Genomic DNA, 17,387 nt, shown 5'->3' on the forward strand with positions numbered 1-17,387 from the left:
ATTTGCTGATGCGGCACCTCTCTCTCTCTGGGCTACCTCGGTGCCATTTTTAGCCTCAGCACAGCCCCTGCAACCATTTTTTTTAATCTCTGTGTTTACACGCACCTTCTGGAGGCTGCTAAAGTGTCCTGACAAGCCTCTGAAATCAAAGGCTTGGAGCTGCCCCAGGGGCAGGGACCAAAGAGAAACCATCACCTGGGCTCCCGCCGGGATCGCCCGGGAAGGGCTGCAGGAACACGCCTGGCGCGGGCGGGTGGGCTCTCGTCCATGCAACCCGCAGCTACCGCCCGCCTTCCCACCCAGCCACCCACAGTGGCACAGGTCCTGACACGCCACGCTCCGCTCCCACCCCGGCAGCCCGAGCCCGCAGACGCCATCAGAGACCACAGGCAAGTTTCCATGCTTGGCCAGAAAAGAATCCATAAAGTTAGCGAACATCTTAAAAATTAAGCATCTAATGAGCCCCGTCCTGAAGCCAAGGGCTTGGTTCCAGTTTGGCACGGGCTCCGTACCGTGCCCTTCCCATAACGGCAGACGGCTCTGCTTGCCTCGTCTGCTCAGTCCTGTAACACCCTCGCGGTGCCTTCTCTGGGGGAGCGGGGCCGTGACGATGCAGCAGGTCCCAGGACGCTGCCACCAGTTGGATGGCAAAGGAAGGCATGAGGACACTGGGGGGAAGCGGGGAAGACGTGACCTGAGTCCTCATGCTCTGCATTACCTCAGCAGAGCCCCTTGCTTTTTGACTCCCAGAAACATTTTACTCCCTGAATATCCACGTTCAGGTCTCGTGCTGTCGTGGCTTATGTTCCCTCACCCCATCACTTGCGAGAAGGGGTAGGTCTCTGGGGAAGTTCATTCACCTGCGCCCTCAGGCTAAAGCTAAGGGCTTCTCCGTGTTGCAAACACCTTCGTGCCGTGCATCCTCGCTGCCGCAGAGCCAGGCCAGCCCCTTCCACAAACGCAGCAGCAGTGAAACCTGCAGTCAGCTCAGAGGGGACCCGAGAGCCAGGCTGAAGGCAATTTGTTAAAACGCTTCATACCTCCACGCTTTTCTTGCTATTAACAGCGCAGCATCCAGCGAGTGCATGAAAAAGACCTCGGATGTACTTGGTCTTGCAGCAGGAGGGGACAGCCTCTTCCCAACCTGCAGCATGGGGTTTTCCCTCGCACGTCCCCCCTGGGCAAAGCTAACCGGGGCAGTACCTCCACTTCAGCCACCCCCCCTTCCCGCATCAGTCTGCTTTTGGCGTACCGCACCCTGACTCATCCCGCTTGCAGACGTCTGGGCGCTTGACCCCACCGCTCGCCCACTCCTGCCCCACTCCGTGCTGGACCAGACCCCGGTCCCAGCGTACCTGCCCACCTCGGGCTGCTCCTCTGGAGACTCCTTTCCTACAGCCTTCCTTCTGCTGGCCAGCCTTCCGCCGTTCCCTGCCCTCTACTGCTCTCCTGCCGGCCATAAAAATATATAGAATATAGAACATTATTTTATGACGTACTATAAAAAAAAAAAATCCTGGAACTACAAGACACGTGCCAAACCTCAGCAGCACATGCAGGAATGCCTTTGTTCCAGCTGTTGCTGGATTGCCTGAGCTCTTCCCAGCGTAGTTTGAAGGCTTTTCGGGACAGGAACCTTGTTTTCTCGATTTATTTATTTTTTCTGGCATCGGGCAGCAGCAGCGGCTGGGGCTATACACAGTCGGTGATACCATCTGTCCTTCACACACAGCCTGCCCGTGGCCCGTCTCCTGACTTGCTGCCCAGGACTCCCCAGATCAGAGGCACACGTGGAGTCTGAAGCGTGGGTACAGACTGAGCCTGAAAGCGTGAGGAGGGGTGTGGGGCAGGGACCTCCCATTTCTCACCGAGGATGCCGTCTTGTTTATTGCTCCTTAGATCTTCTCCCTTCCTCCTGCAAGAGCCCTCTCCCTCCTTCCCCGGGGCTGAGCCTCCCTGCACCCAGCGAGAGCCAGCGGCGCGGAGCCCCTCGGTGCAAGGCAGCCCTCGGCTCTTTCTAGGGTCTCACTGAGGCGCTGGCTCCTGCGCGGCCGCTTTGGGGAACCGGTGGGCAGGGAACCGGCTGTGTTTCTTACCGGGGCTCACACCAGACCCATAAATTACCGAGGGATACCTTCCAGCACCAGCACCCACGCCCCAAGGTGCCAGCCCCATGCCCCAAGGTGCCAGCCCCTGGTCCTTGTTTCCTTCCCTCCTGGGCTGGTGAAACTTTCTTACAAAACCTGCAAACCAAGCTCCATAAAACTCCCGATTCATTCTGCAGATATTTCCTGCGCTGGGGCTTTCAGCAGCATCTGCTGGTTTGAAGTACGCTTTTTATTCGTCCTGGGGGCACCATTACTTTCTGCTTTAGCAGTTTTGCCTGCTCTGTAGTCTCTGCCAGGCTCCATCCACGGAAGAGAAAATTGGTGAAAGAATAATAATTATGATTGTTATAAATATATATTTCATTGCGGTGGCCCTTTGTGCATGTGTTCATCACTGATGAGGAGACCAGAGGGGAGAGCGGGTGACGCTCAGCTCCTAACAGGCTCCCGACAGCAGATGCCGTGTCCTCACCCAGCCCGGCGGGCAGGCGGGCAGCTGCCCTCCTCCTCCCTCCTCCTCCTCCTCCTCCTCCTGAGGCACCTGCCAGGACACCCCGTCTCTTCTCCCTAGAGGGTCTCTGGTGGGTCAGAGGGGCCAGAAGAGCTGGACACCTCCGGAGCCGGGCGCCTGGGGGACGTGCCCTGGGGCAGGCTGGAGCCGCTTCCGAGCTCGTCCATCCATTGGGGTGGCAGGAGCGGGGGGAGGAGAGAGCAGCTGAGTGGGGAATACTGGGGAAGAAGACTTGCAAAGTAGGGCACAGGGAAAAAGTGCATAGTCATGTCTTCTGGACTCTGCCTCAGTTTCTCAATGGACGTCTGCTTTCTTCCAGCCGAGTAGAAACACAAAGGACTGGTAATTTCATCTGTAAATGATTCACATTGGCAGCCAGCAGCAAATTTCTCCTCTCATCAGGGAATTATCTGAACAGGGATCGTGTGAGTGAATGTGGAGGATCTTTCCCCTTCTCTTAGAAGGAAATCTTTTTCCCTTCTCTCACCAGCTGTGGATGACCACCTTCTCTTCACATAATCGGCTGCGTGGTGCTCAGTTGCCGGCTGGGGTTAAGCCACGACAGTCCTCAACTACGCAGCCTCTGCAGATGAGGATGCTCCCTGGGTGAGTGTCCCGGCCCCTCGCTGCCACTCAACCTTCTCCGCTTTCATTTCCTGCTGCAGAAAGTTTCAGGTATTTCCTGTAGCCACTTTAAATTTCCTTGAGGGTTTCTTCATTTCATCCTCAATGGGATGGCCTGAAAGCAGGACAGTAGGAGTCGTGCAGAATGGGGTACACGAGAAGACTTTGTACTAATGAGCATTTCTTGGCTAATTTTTCCACTGGCCTTTCCACTCTGAGCAGCCCTCCCCTCCTTGCAGATCAGACTAGATAATTATATATGGTCCCTCCTGGTTTTGAAAATCAGTGAATGCAATTCCAGCTGCGAGCGAGTCTAATATTACCACTGTCAGATCTTCCCCACTCCTCGATGCAGCTCCTGCCAGAGACTGTCGGTACCGCCGCAGCCGCCGCTGGGGCTTCATTGGAACATATAGAGAGAACGAGCCCGTGGTGGATACTTTCAGCTATAGATGGAAATTCATCTCTGAGGTACTTGCTCTTCCGTAAACTCATTTGCCATAACTCCTCCAGAGGACCTGGAGCAGGTTGCTGTGGTTTGCCTTTGCAGCAAAACAGAGAAGAAGTGGGAGAAAACCCCCACACGTGCATTTTACCCTAATCTGCTCCTACCCCCCAGGAGCACACGAACTGCTCTCCGCTCCCACGGGGGCCCCACGCCGGAGCCCTAGGGAAGCCTGGCCGCAGAGCACCCTGACCCGGCCAGCGGCATCCCCCGAAGGCCGGGCAGCGCAGGCTGGGCAGGCAACGTGCACCCCCTCTGCCAGGCGCTGGTGCTGAGGAGGGGAAAGGGTGATGCCAGGGTGAAGCGAGATGTCTGACCGACGCCAAAGCCGGTTTTGGAGACTGGCATTGCCACAGCTGGGAGAAGAAGGCAGAGGAGCCTGAGCCCAGCTGGGATCTGCTGTAAAACACATGCCTTCTGGTTTCAGCGCCTTGAGGAGCAGCCATTGACTTGGGTCCTCAGACATTAGCAAAACTTTTAAGATGTATTTCAACTCCTGTGTTGGGAGATTGTCCAGAGCTGATGTCAGCCCGTCACACAACACCCATCTCTCTTGCGCAAGCCCCATGCACAGCGCCTTGGGGAGATGCCAGCAAGCCGCTCTTCCTCCGGCACAGGAGCAGGCTCTCCCGGAGCTGCCGCTGCCCCGGGCCCGGGTTTGCTCCGCGCCGGCCACACGCTAACACAGGCTGTCCCCTTCAGAGCCGGCTGCTGCTCTCTCCCATGCCTGACCCCGTCCCAGGGCCTCGCGCGGGGGTTAGAGGCTCGTGCTCGGCCAGCTCACGCTGAGCGGGTCCAGCAGCTCCTCTGGGCCACCTCTGAAGCCGGGCCAGATGCGCCTGCGAGCTTGGCAGTGAGTCATCTGAGCAGGAGCAGAACGGAGTCTCTTTCTGTCTCTCCAGCCCTACGTACTGCAGCCCAGGAAGGTGGGAGAAAAAGGTGAAAACACATCAACAACCGGAGCTTGTACAAGCATAGCACTAGCTGCAAAGTCTAGGATTTGTTTTTCTTTATCTGCCGTAAGATCGGTCGTAACCTCTGCTGGGACCCTCCTCCCAGTGTGGGCAGAGGAGACAGACCTTTCCTGTCCCACCGTGGGGTCACCGGGTCCTTCCCCACCGCCCGTGCTGCTCTGGTGCCTGCATCCCGGAGAGGGGAGCCAGCTCTCTGCAAAGCCAGAGCATCCTGCTGTGGCCATCTCTGCACCACGCTTGCCAAAAGAGCCTTCCCAAACACCCTGATATCTGTCTCCAATGTAAACAGACATTTCCATGGAAAACCCACAGCTCGGCTCAAACAGCAGCTCAGGGATGTTTGCTGAAAGCCGGGTTTCTGAGCCCACAGAGAACCCATGCAGCCCAGAGGGTCTCAGTTTCCCATGTTTGCTCACAAGGAAGCTGTTTCTTATGGTAATTTGTGCTTCAGTAAATGTGAAATAGAATTCATTCTGCCCTTTCCCAGCTGGCGTCATCACCATTTCCCTCTGTTTATCACATCATAACCATCGCCCCGGCAACCGCAGCGCGTCCTGGGCGGGGATGCTGACTGCAGGTGGGGCGAGCGCCGGCTCCGCACCCCCGAAACAAAGATCCCACTTTCACACGAGCATCTCCAGTGGCACAGACGGGAGGGAGGGAGGCTGGGAAAAAACGTGAGGTGGGAGCAAAACGGCTTCTGAAGAGGATGCTCTTGGTGGCGGCAGGTGCCAACCCAGGCAGCACCTACGAGCTTGAGCTCTGGAGGTGTCTGCCCTGGGAACCTGCAGTCATGGACATCCCCATGGCCTAGCTCCGGTGCCGGGAAGGAGCCGAACAGCAAACCCAGCTCGAAGGGAGGGAGTTTGGGTGCAGTTTGGTGACCTGGTCACGGTGTGGGCTCATCTGTGCACCCGCTCCTGCTCTCCTGCCTTGCTGGGGCCTGTCCTCTCTCTGTGCCTCCCTCCTGCCCCGTCAAGGACTGAGTTCACCCCTTCGAAACCACAGGCAGGAGTCCACCTTCAGTGGGTTTTTTTTCCCTTTTAACCCCGTACCGATTTGATTTCAGAACTCACTTTACAAATGAGGTCATTACCCTCTGCTGAGCCCCCGAAAGCCTCCTGCTAAGCGGGCAGCACGGCCCGCAGGTCTCTCTCTTCTCCATCCTCTCCTGCTGCCTCGCAGAGGAGCCCGGGGCGCTGGAAAGGAGCCGTTCCCCGCAGGACAGCGCGGCGCGGAGCCGGCCCTCCCGCGGTCTGCGCCTGCCCCCCCGCGGCAGCAGCCGGCACGCGCGCCCGGACCCACGCACCCCGGACCCGTGGCGGGACCCACGCCCGGACCCACGCCGGGACCCACGCCCAGGTCCACACCCGGACCCACGCAAGCCTGGACCCACGCCGGGACCCATGCTCGGACCCACACCCGAACCCGTGCGCGCCTGGACCCACGCCCGGATCCACGCGCGCCCGGACCCACGCCCGCCCCACGCCCGCCCGGAGGGCCGGTGACCTCTCCCGCGGCAGCACCCCACGCAGCGCTGGGGTACAACCCCCCACTCCCACGCTGCGTGGGCGGCCGGGGGGACCCCAACGGGGACGGGCGCGGGCAAGGAAAGGGCAGGGCTCGCGGGCTCCTGGCCATGGCTTGGCAGCCGCTAGCTCAATGACAGCAACGCTCCGGCACGTGGGGGTCGCAGCGTCCTGGCCCGCTCTCCTGGAGGCTTTCTGAAGATTTTGCCACCGCAGGGTGACGAAACAGGGTGCCTGTCTCAGCAAGGTGGGGGCGAGGAGCCGGGCGGGTAGACACCGGCCAGCTTAACTCCATCAAGGGGAAAAGACCGGGACGCATTCTCCCAACAGCTTGTAAGCAGTGAGAAGATAACAAGGCAAGGAGAGCAGTCAACATGATTTCTCAAGAAAAAAAATCATGTCAAACCAATCCAGTATTTCATTTTATGACAGAGCAGCAGCCTTATGGATAGAGAGGAGCAGGACTTGTCCTATATTTTGTCTTTAGCACCTTTTGATGTTGTCTCTCATGGCACGCTCGTAAGCAAGGGAGAGGAAAACTGAAACAATTACGAACTGGGTGCTCCCTGCCTGAAACCTGCACTAATGGAGAAGTTATCCAGCGCTCCTGTCAGGCTGCGCGCGTGCACGGAGCAGGATTTCAGAAGGGTTGGCTCTGGGCTCATGCATTCATTAATGGCTTGGTTGATAGAATGAGAGTCTGCCTATTTATTTTGCATATGTGATGGAGCAAGAAGGACACAGGAATAGGATTTGAATTTGAAATGATCTTGAGAAATAGGAGAAACGGTCTTGGGGGAAAAGCGAAGCACAGTTCAACAGAAGTAGATGAAGTTCTGCCCTTAGGAATAGCCAAGTGCACGGAAGCAGGAGCGGGGCCGGCTGGCAAAACAGGCTCCGAGAATTGCAGTGGAGCTCAGGCTGCACGTGAGTCCACCGTGCCACCCCGCGAGAGAAAGTCAAAGGTTGCCTGGGCTGCCCAGACAGCGGCAGCGTTTCTGAGCCACGTGGAGTGCAGGCTCTCCTCCGCTGTGCCCCGGAGGGCTGTCGGGAAGAGCAGCCTGGGGCACAGCACTTTGAGAAAGATGCGGGAGACGGCCAGAGAAGAATGACGAGAAGGATCAGAAGGAAATGCTGAACCGCTGGGGGAGATTTACACAAGAGAGAAGACTGGAGAGGGGACATAATCGTCTTCAAAGACATAAGCTTTGGGGCTCATACCAACCTGACATCAGTCCAGGTCCTTTAACTTCAGCTATTCATGCCAATGTGGATGAGATGGGTCCCACCTGCGTTGAGAACGGGACCTCCTGGAGGCCTCCAGAGCTGGCCTCGGCCACACCTGGCCCTGCAGGCAGTTGTCATCTCCCCCTGCCCCACATTCTGAGAAGCCCGTGGGCCACAAAGCCCCGCTGCCACATGCCCAGGAAGGACACAAAGACTGGCCCAGCAGCCAAGGGAGGGGTTTGAATGCCGGGGTCCCCGGGGGACCCCTGTGCGAGGCTCTCAGCTGGCACAGTCAGCAAATGAAGATTAAATAGCCAAGTTGCTTTGCCTCTTATCAAAGAGCTGTTGCTCTCCCCTCCGCTTGCAATGACTCATGCTGTGCTAGAGCACTTTCCCCAGCCTCATCTGGGATGTATTACTGCCTTGGACCCCACTCTGTTTCCTTACAGATGTGGATTCTCCTGGAATGTCTGCCTCCTCCTCCTCCTCCTCTCTAGAGTTTCTGCTTCTCAGGTGTCCCCCTCCCCAGCTGACGAAATGCAGTCCCCCAAGCAGGGCTCCCCTTGCCTTGTCCCCAGCTCCTGGGAACCCCTTGGAAGACGCCGGCTCTGCCGATGGCTGCTGCCCGGGCTGCGGGCGTTGCGTCCCTTCCCTGGGTGTTTCCTCGGGGGGACTGCCCAGGAGTGAGCTCGCACCCTGCGGAGGGAAAGGTGGGCCACGCTGTCAGCCCTCCTGGAGGCTGCTCCTGCAAGGAGAGGGGTCGTGGCTGCACCTGGACGTGGGCGTTCGTCCCATGAACAGCAGAGCTGGAGGGAGAAGCCAAACCATCCTGGCAAGGGTGAGAAGCAGCCAGGAGACAGTCCGGGATGTGACAAGCCTCAGTCATCGTATGCATGAAAGGAGAGAGAATTTTTGCCACCAGGTGTGATGCTCAGGTACGTGAGAGGTGAGGGACCACCTGCGGTCCCATCTGGAGGTGAGCAGGAAGCTAACCCTCCCTGCAGGCCGGGGAGCAGCCACCGCAGCCGGTTCTGCTTTGACAAAGCAGCCCAACCGTTTGGAAAGAGGCTGCTCCCAAAAGGCTCCCCCTTTTTCAGAAGCCGAAGAGGCCCGTCCGTGCCCCAGCTCTGCCTGCGTGGGTTCTCCTGCGGGTTTCAGAGCCGTCCTCCTCTCCTGGACCAGTTTAATTCTGACCTGCAGAGGGGAAGGAGGAAGACATTCAAATTCAAGGTAGTGAGCACAGATTCATTGGATCTTCATTACGAGCTGCCAGCTGACATTTCGGAGGGGGTGATCACATACCCTTCTGTTTAGTAAGGTTTAATTTAACTGTCTCAGAAGCCCATACATCTTTCAGTGCCTGGGACAGTGGTGACTCAAGGAGGCAGCAGAGCTAAATCAGATGCCAAATACTGATTCCTCTGCACATCCCCAGGGACTGACAACTAGAGTTACTCTCACCATCTGTCTTCCCGCATGCAGCCCCTGAAGAAGATGCACGCTCCTTCAGCTAACAGTGAAGGCAGCAAAAGGACAAATGCTTTCGTTTCCAAGCGTATGGATTTTCTGTTCAAGTATTTTGGGAATGCGCTGCATTAGGGGAATGTGTTTTGTTCCTCTCCGTAACGGGCCGTCGCTGCTGCACTTTGCTGTAGTAAGAGGTGCTGCACTGTGCCCATGCGTTACTGCGTGTCACGGGAGGCTGGACCGGCTCCTCCACATCCCCTGCCCAGGGTATCTTTCAGGGAGGTGTGTTTGTGCTTTGAGATCCTCGGAGGAAAAAAAACGTGTAAAAGGTTGTATTTATTGTTCCTCGTGCTCTCGAGCTTACACCAGGCAAGCTTGGAGGCTGAACGGGTTGGCCAGAAACTTGGGACACATGATAAAAGCATTTTCTTTCTAGATAGGGCACATCTTCATGGGAACGAGTCCGGTATTAATAAACCATCAACTAGCAGCCAAGTTTGTTGTGTTAACTCAAAAGTAATGAGGCCGTTGTGAATCACTGGGAGTCTGGGATGCGGGGGTAGAAACCAGCTTGGAAAAATACTAGATTAGGCCAAAACTGGAACTGAACCCTTCTTCTTTCTTTATGGTTGAAATTATTTAACAGTTTATATTCTTCACATTAGTTTTCCATTTCAGGCTTCCAAGAAAACAGGGAAGCCCCAGACGGGGCTGTGGGCGATGCTGCTGTGCCCGAGGGCCGGAGCTGGGGAGGGAGGGCAGGTTGTGGGCTCTGCCACCCCGCCTGGTCTTGGCCTCATCTTGGGCACAGGAGGAGGAGGAGGAGGCTGGGGCTGGGGCCACCTTCCCGTTCTCCCCTGTTCTCACCTCTACAGCAGCAGTTCCCAAAAGCTTTTTGTTCCTCAAGGGGCACTCGGTGGGCAGAGCATGTACAAAATGTGGGAGAAACACCCATTTGCAAAAGTTTTCCAGGCTAGAGGTGTCTGGGGACGGTGGGGAAATAGCTCGGTGGCGGGGTGACATCAGAGTCAGACAAGTTCTCACGGAGAAAGGGAGCTGTGGTGGGAAAAACCCTTCTCCCCAGCTTTGCATATTCATTTATTATGATTAACAGGCTAATCTAGTGCCCCTCCCTACACTCTGACAACCTCAGTACCCATCTGCACTTTGAATTACCTTTTTCCCTGCAAAGTCTGGCTCTTTAGACCACCCACAGCATTGCCAACAACTCCTTCTAATCCCCCTGCCCTTACTGTCTCCCAGGGAGCTCCCTCCCTTCGCCCATCACCCTGGCGTGCCAAATTCGGCTGGGAGCAAAACCCCAGCTCCAAACACTCCTGTGCTTTGGGGCAGCTCAGCCCCAAATCCAGACGATCCAGCCTGAGCTTCTCTCTGTTTCTTAGTCTCCACACAGTTGTGCCCCTGCCACACTCTTCCTCAGCTCTTCTTCCCGTGCTCCCTTTCTGGCAGATTTTCCTCATCTTCCTCATCCAAGCACCCCGGACCTCTCTTCCTCAGCGCCCGCAGATGTGTGAGAGCATCGCTGTTTGCACGGGCACGCCAGGCAAGGTGGCACCTCATCTTCCTCCCGTCCTCCCTGCAGGGGAGCCACCTCTTGCCCTGCATCAAGCCCTGCTCCTCCTGAAGGCAAGTGCAGGTCCTTGACCTCCTCCCGCACCAATCCCAGTCCCGGCGGCTCTGCTCCCCGTGCCGGCACTGCCACGTGCTCTGATACCAGCTGCTTGGCACACTTCAAACCGTGGCTTGCCCTCCCCCAGCAGACCTTTATCTGCACCCAGCGGGGTCTGGATACGCTTTCCCTCAGGTGGTCACGTACCAAGGCACCCCCACGTATTTAGCTGTGCCGTCAGTGAGAGCCACGAACGACCCAGGCACCGCCCGGACCCAGCAGAAGCCTGCAGCCAGGAGCATCCCAAGGGGCTGGTTAAAGCTCACAAAGGTTGCCGGAAGGGCATTGCCCCGCTGCCCTCGGACCGCAGGAACGCCCTGTCTCTGCTCTAGAAATGCTCCCTGGTAATCCCAGAGCAGTGGAGGTTAATCCCTCTTCTTGGGGGTGAAGACTGAAAGAGGAGAAGGAATATATAAGCTCTTCCAAACTGTGAGACACAGCAAACCCATTGGATCGAGCATTCAGAAATGCCCCACTGACCATCGATGTTTTATTCAGCGCTAATTTGCAAGTCTTTGCATTCGAGATGATATTGAAATTACTCTAGTTTCCAACAAAGGTAAAACCAGGGCTTACGCAGACCTGGAGGAAGCTCGTCTGCTTCCCCGCCAGCTTGGCTCCCATGGCATTTCTCAGAAGAACAGAGAACAATTTTGCTAAGAATGAGCTGAGAAGTGACATATTCGCCCTCCTTTGTTTTCACTTCCAATCAAATCTGAAATCTTCCTCTTCTCTAATTCCTGAAAGGCTCTCATTGTAATTAACTTCTCAGGAACATGTGAGCAACACGATGCTGCGAGTTCCTCAGCAGCGGAGGCAAGCAGAGAAATCCACAGGAAGCCGAGACTGTGCTTTAGGAATACCCGTCCTCACGGTTCTCGTCTGCCTGGCACGAGCCCGGGCACAGAGCAATGCTGCTGCTCCCTTCTCCCGGGCGTGCCCTGCTTGCACCGAGCTGGGCCCATCGCAGCCGCAGCCCCCGAGGCGCCTGCCCGGACCCCAGAGCCCGGAGGGTTCGTGCTCCCGGCAGCCCCAGCCAGGGCCCTTGGCTGCACCGGCTGCCGCTGCTCCCCCGTCCCCGGGGGCCTGTTCGCTGCAGGTACACTTTTTATTGGATTTTGTTAAATTAAACATATGATCCCGTATTATCTGACCCAGCTCTGAAATCTCCCAGGCACAAGTAAGCTCTGCTGTCTCAGCTTTTCATTTACATGTTTATTTACTGCCTTTCAGATCACCCGGTTTGCACTGTGCAGCCTCTGATGAATAAATAACCAGTGCCCTTGTAGGCCAGATTGATTAAATGTATTTAATTAATGAGCCCAGCTCCCCTTGAGGACTCTCCCAACTAAAATACTGAAACCAGCCTTTTGTATATGACACCGCCAGGACCCATTGATTTGCAGCAATATGAAAGAGGAATAATTTAGTAACTTGACTGGTGCCATAACAAGGACATCCCCGAGGACGGGGAAAGGCCGCCGAGGGGCTGGGCCACAGGCGGTCCACACGTGGCTTGCTCCCCTCACCACCTGGCCACGCAACGCCCGCCAATGTCTGTATTTCTGGTGGCAGTGGCTGGCTGTCCCCTCGCCGGCTGTACCCGCACGGCTGGAGGGACCGGGTGCTGGGGAGCCAGCGCTGCCGGCTTGTTCCCAATGGGCGTGGAGGGCAGACGGGTACTGGAAATAACGGGGAAAGAGCAATTGTCCTCCGAGGGAAAAAATAATCTGCTGCAGGTCAGAAGGTGCTTACTCCTTTGCTCGGGTCAATAAATGGCGGCTCAGGGGAACAGGCAGGGCAGGGATACTGTGTGCAAGAAGTACAGAGGCATTGCTGGAAGCCAGGGGAGACGTGCCGGAGGAAGGGTCGCAGTCCATCCGAAACTACCACGGGAAAAGGCACGGAGGAAAGACTTCAGCGTGGGCTCACCATCAGAATCGTGCAAAGCAGGGTGTGCCAGGAGGGAGCTACCGAGCCACACGTGCAAACGAAGCAGCGTGAAGGTGCCCGGGAACCGAGGGGAAGGAGAACCGCCGGGCAGCCCCAGCCCCGCTGCAGGGACTTCACCTCCCGCACACAACTGGTCCAGCACGGAGCTCTCTTCCCACAGCACATGTTTGCACCCACATATGCCATCTCCTCCAAAGGGGAAAGCCCAGCCAGGTGCGGATCAACACCACTCCCTGGTATCTGCCCGCCGAGCTCGGAGGATAACCTCTTCCCAGGCAGCATGGTGGATGGTGCCCCAGACGTCAGACCTGAGGACCCGTGGCCCCGGCACGAGCAGAAAACCCCGAGACGAGCGCTGCACAGAGCTGCAATTCAGGCGGAGGCAGCACCGGTTTCCAGGACGGGGGTTTATGGAGACGGGGCTGCCTGCAGTCGGGGTGAGGAGCAGCCCCTGCCCAGCCCCTGGGTGCCAGGGAGGAGGACACGGGTGCAGGGGGGGGTTCTGGCCCTGCGCTTTCTCGCTGACAGATGCCTGACCTGCAAAGGCTCACGAGCAGCCTCTCCGAAATCCGCCCCTGAATCTTCTGCCCTAATTCTCCATTAGCAAATGTGATGACAGGCAGATGTTAAGAGCTCCCCCGGGCCGCTCCTCACCAGGCAGGTTGCTGAGACATCACGATCCAGGGCTCCAAACCTGCCCCGAGCAGCTCTGTGCGCAGACCCGCAGCAATTCGTATGCGGGGACAGGAGGTGCTGAGCTGCCGCTCCCGTGGGAGGCTGTGCCCAGCGGCTGGGACAGCGGGGCTGCAGCGGGCTGGGGACCAGGGGACCGCAGGGGATGCTGCAGCCAGGGTGGGGGGACTTCGCTTGGGGGTGCATGACATTACCCCGAGAGGAGACAGCTGGGGTTGCTCCTCACCGAGGTCAAACCTGGAGGTTTGCAGGAGAGGGGAAGCTGGGGCAGGACTGAGGAGCCCACGCTGGGCTGGGGCAGGAAGAGCCGCCCAGGGCCAGCCTAAGCATCCGTGTGCTGAGGACCACGTCGCGAAAGGGGACAGACCAGCTTCTGCTCACGGCCACGCGGTCAGGGCGTTCGGGCGAGCTGCCTCCCCGCTCCCCGGCTTTCCCCGTTCGAAGGCAGATGGCAGGCCCCGCCGGCACCTCTCTGTGCCGCAGACCTTGCCCCGCCAGGCTCAGCAGCCTCCTCGAGAAGAGGCCGCATGGGTTTATTAATTAGTCCATTAAATTACTGCTGAAGCTAATTGAGACCCGCATGTTCCCCCTCCAGGTCCCTCCCCACCGGCCGGCAGCTCGGGCGGCAAGCGCAGCGTTACGAAGCGTCAGTAGCGTGCAGCTAATTAGCTGCCGTTGGGTGCCGTGGGGAGCACCCAGCGCCACGCGTGCCGCCTGTCCCCCGCGCTGCCGGGCCCGGGCTCATCGCGGTGGCGACCGTCGGGCTTTAATTAGTCTGAAACGCGATTCCTGTCGCAAACGCTCTGCTGGGGGTTGTTTGTTTTAATTTGATCAGGGACGGGCAGAGAGAGGGGGAAGAAGGAAGGTAATTAAATGTGACTAAAAATCTTGGAGTGCCATTAAAGCCGATGTCCTCATTTGCATAATCCGCTTCCCGCGGCGCCCCATCCCCCGCGGCTGCGGCCGGGCTGTCCCCGGCAGAGGCGGAGCCCCGCCACTAGGGGGAGCTGCCCGCCCGCGGGAGCCCGCGCGGAGGAGGGGCTGGGAGGGGAGGGGGAGAGGGGAGGGGGGAGAGGAGGGAGAAAAGGGAGGGGGAGAGGGGAGATGGGAAGGGGGAGACGGGGGAGAAGGGCAGAGGAGGGAGGAGAAGGGAGAGGGCAGGGGGGAGAAGGGAGAGAGGGGAAGGGAGAGGGGGGAGAGAAGGGAAAGGGGAGAAAGGAGAGGGAAGAGAAGGGAGAGGGGAGAGAAGGGAGAGGGGAGAGAAGGGAGAGGGGAGAGAAGGGAGAGGGGAGAAGGGAGAGGGGAGAAGGGAGAGGGGAGAAGGGAGAGGTAAGAGGAGGGAGAGGGGAGACGGGAGACGGGAGAAGAGGAGGGAGGAGAAGGGAGAGAGGGGAGAGAAGGGAGAAGGGGGGGGAGAGGAGACGGGAGGGGGGAGAGGGGAGAGGGGAAAGGGGCGGGGGCGGGTGGGGAAACGCCACCGAGTCCCGCCCTGCTTTTAGCGGGTGGGGGCTGCAGGCGAAGCGGGGAGAAGCCCCGCGGCGGGCGAGGCGAGGCGGGGAGCGGCGGGGCCGGGGAGCGGCGGAGCCGGGCCGGGGAGCCCGGGCCCGGCCCGGAGCCGCACGGTGCCGGGCGCGCTGTGCGCGGGCCCCGGGCGCGGAGGCGGCGGCAGGGCGGGCTGCGGCTGCGAGCCCCGGCCTCGGGAGCGCTGGGGCTCCCGGAGCTGGCGTCTCAGTCCCGGCACAAGGAGAGCTGAGCGGCGGTGGGTATAAAATCAGACATCTTACACCCTTCGTGTGGCCTTAAACAGCTCCTTTTGTCCCTTGGTGCTCCTGTTTCCCTACTTGTCTTTCCCTGTTTAACATGGAGAAACTACTATTCCTAATTTCCCTACTTGGCTGTCCATAAAGCAATTATCTGATAATTATTTCTGCTTATTGGCGAGTTAGTTCTAATGATGTTTGCTAAGCATTTGATTATTATTGCAAACACCGCTTTTGCATGTGGAGCCAGGGCTGCGATTGCTAGGGATGGTTTCTGGGAGAAGGAGGTTTTGCAGGCAGGTGCTTTGTTTTATAGATATATCACAGTCAGAGCCAGAACTTGTGATGTTGTTAGGTTTTCTGGTTAAATAGATAAAATAATTAAGGTGATAAGCTTACACCGGGTGACAAACAGGGGTTTGATGATTGATGGAATTGGCCAGTAAAAATCTTGGAGGGTTTGGGAAGAAAGACAGAGAGGAAGAGGGAACAGGGGTGTTGGGGGAGCAGGGGCAAGGAGGGACGTCTCCCGTCTGTCCCTGGGATGCGCATTTACAGCCAAGCAAAATCCTCTGGCTGCCTAAGGCAGGAGTATCTGCCCCCGAACCCCTCAGCAGCAGACGCAGGACACGAGCTGGGGCGATGCTCTGGAGCCGGCCTCTGCAAGCACCCGCTGCCCGCTGAGGGCTGCTGCTCCCCAGCCGAGCTCCTGCCAGCTCCTGCTGCCGAAGTCGGCAGTTTTGGACGTTTCTTGGAACCGATTGATTCACCTCCCACCACAGCCATCCTTTTGCAAGCCCTGGACACCATTATGCAGTGGTTGAGAAATGCTATTAAAGGCCTTTCTGGATGATTTTCTGTAATCAGGGCCTTACACCAAGAGCCCCAGGGCATCGGAGGAAAGGGATCATCCCTACGGCATGCAGTGCTTTCCTACGGAGGATTTGCCCGTTGCTGTCTAAATGAACACAAGCTTTCCTCGCATTGTTCCCTCTCGCTGCAGGAGCCGTGGTGGCAGGAAGAGCCCAGGAGAAATAGTAGAGTGGGTTAGAGTACAAAATGCCCAGGCATTTGCTGAGAATAATGCAGAGAAAACTGGAGAGAAGCTTCATTTCAGCCTCCAGGTGGGCTCTAGGGGAAGGAGAAAATGTCAGTTAGAGGCACGTAGCTACCCAAGCGGCATCGGCTCTTATTTGGCTGGGAGATAGAGCCCACCCTTGCGTCATTTGGCATTGCCCCTTCCCCACAAACTTGCTGGGAGTAAAACCTTAGAATGCGGGAAGGAGAGAAACAATGCGGAGATGGAAATGCTGGGAAAGCCAAGGGTTGATCAGTACCAGTCCAGGTGCCGGCAGAGCAGGAGAGGCTCTTGCAATACAAACACTATACCAAAAAGAGGACTAAAGAGAGACGGAGCAGGATAAAGAGGCTGAGCTATCACAGGAGCAGTGGAGAGGAAGAGTAAGTGATGCAGGCAAAACATAGGAGGCTTTTAGCAGCTGCGGACAGTTTGAATGAGCTGCAGAGGTTGTAAAGGATGTGATGGAGGGGCATCACGACTTGCAGCATGCGCAAGAATAGAAGGAAGCTGAAGTGCCACCCGCTCCCAGCTGGTCTCCAGAGGCAGCAGCCCCCCTCTGGAGAGCACCCGAGGGGAACGCCTCTTCTCGTGGCACTGTGGAAGTCGGGCCTCTTCCTCCAGCACGATAAAGCTGCCAGTGCCAGAGATAGAAGACCGGGCTTGCACCAGCAGCACGTTAGGAGCTCGCCGTCTGACAGTTGTTACGGCAGCGGACGTTACCTTTATGAGGTGACGTGGTGGTGTTCTGTTCTTAAAGAAAGGAATGGATTGTACTTACCACGGGCCCCAGCAAAAATAGGATGTCATAAAAATGAATTGCACTGGCGAGCAGCGTAACATCTGTCATTACTGTGGATGTGCCTCGGGAGCTCCATCGGAAAGAGTTCCGGAGTCTCAGGCTGCCAAGCAGCCAAGGGCACAGATGTCCAAGGAAGCTCTTTAATACAGGGTGCATCAGAGCCCCAGGAATTTCAAGAGAAATCCATAGCTTTGCAAGGCAAGTCCAGATCCGTGGGGGTAAAGACTACCTAAAAGTGTCTACAGGACCAGCCAGTAGGAAGAGGAAAGTCGTGCTGGTTCCCCAGTAAAGCCCAGAACTGGCTTAATCCTTGTCCAGACCTGGTGGCCTTCAGGGAGCCAATTCTTCTCCTGGGCCTGAAAATCTGGATTTCCCTGCTGCAGTGGCTCCCAAACATCCTCCTGCAAGTACTTAGCAGGCTGTATCTCTCAAGATGCATAAAGCAACGGAGGGTATGAACCCTAAA

This window comes from Mycteria americana, chromosome 10 (assembly GCF_035582795.1).
Source record: "Mycteria americana isolate JAX WOST 10 ecotype Jacksonville Zoo and Gardens chromosome 10, USCA_MyAme_1.0, whole genome shotgun sequence".
In the NCBI taxonomy this organism is placed as follows: Eukaryota; Metazoa; Chordata; class Aves; order Ciconiiformes; family Ciconiidae; genus Mycteria; species Mycteria americana.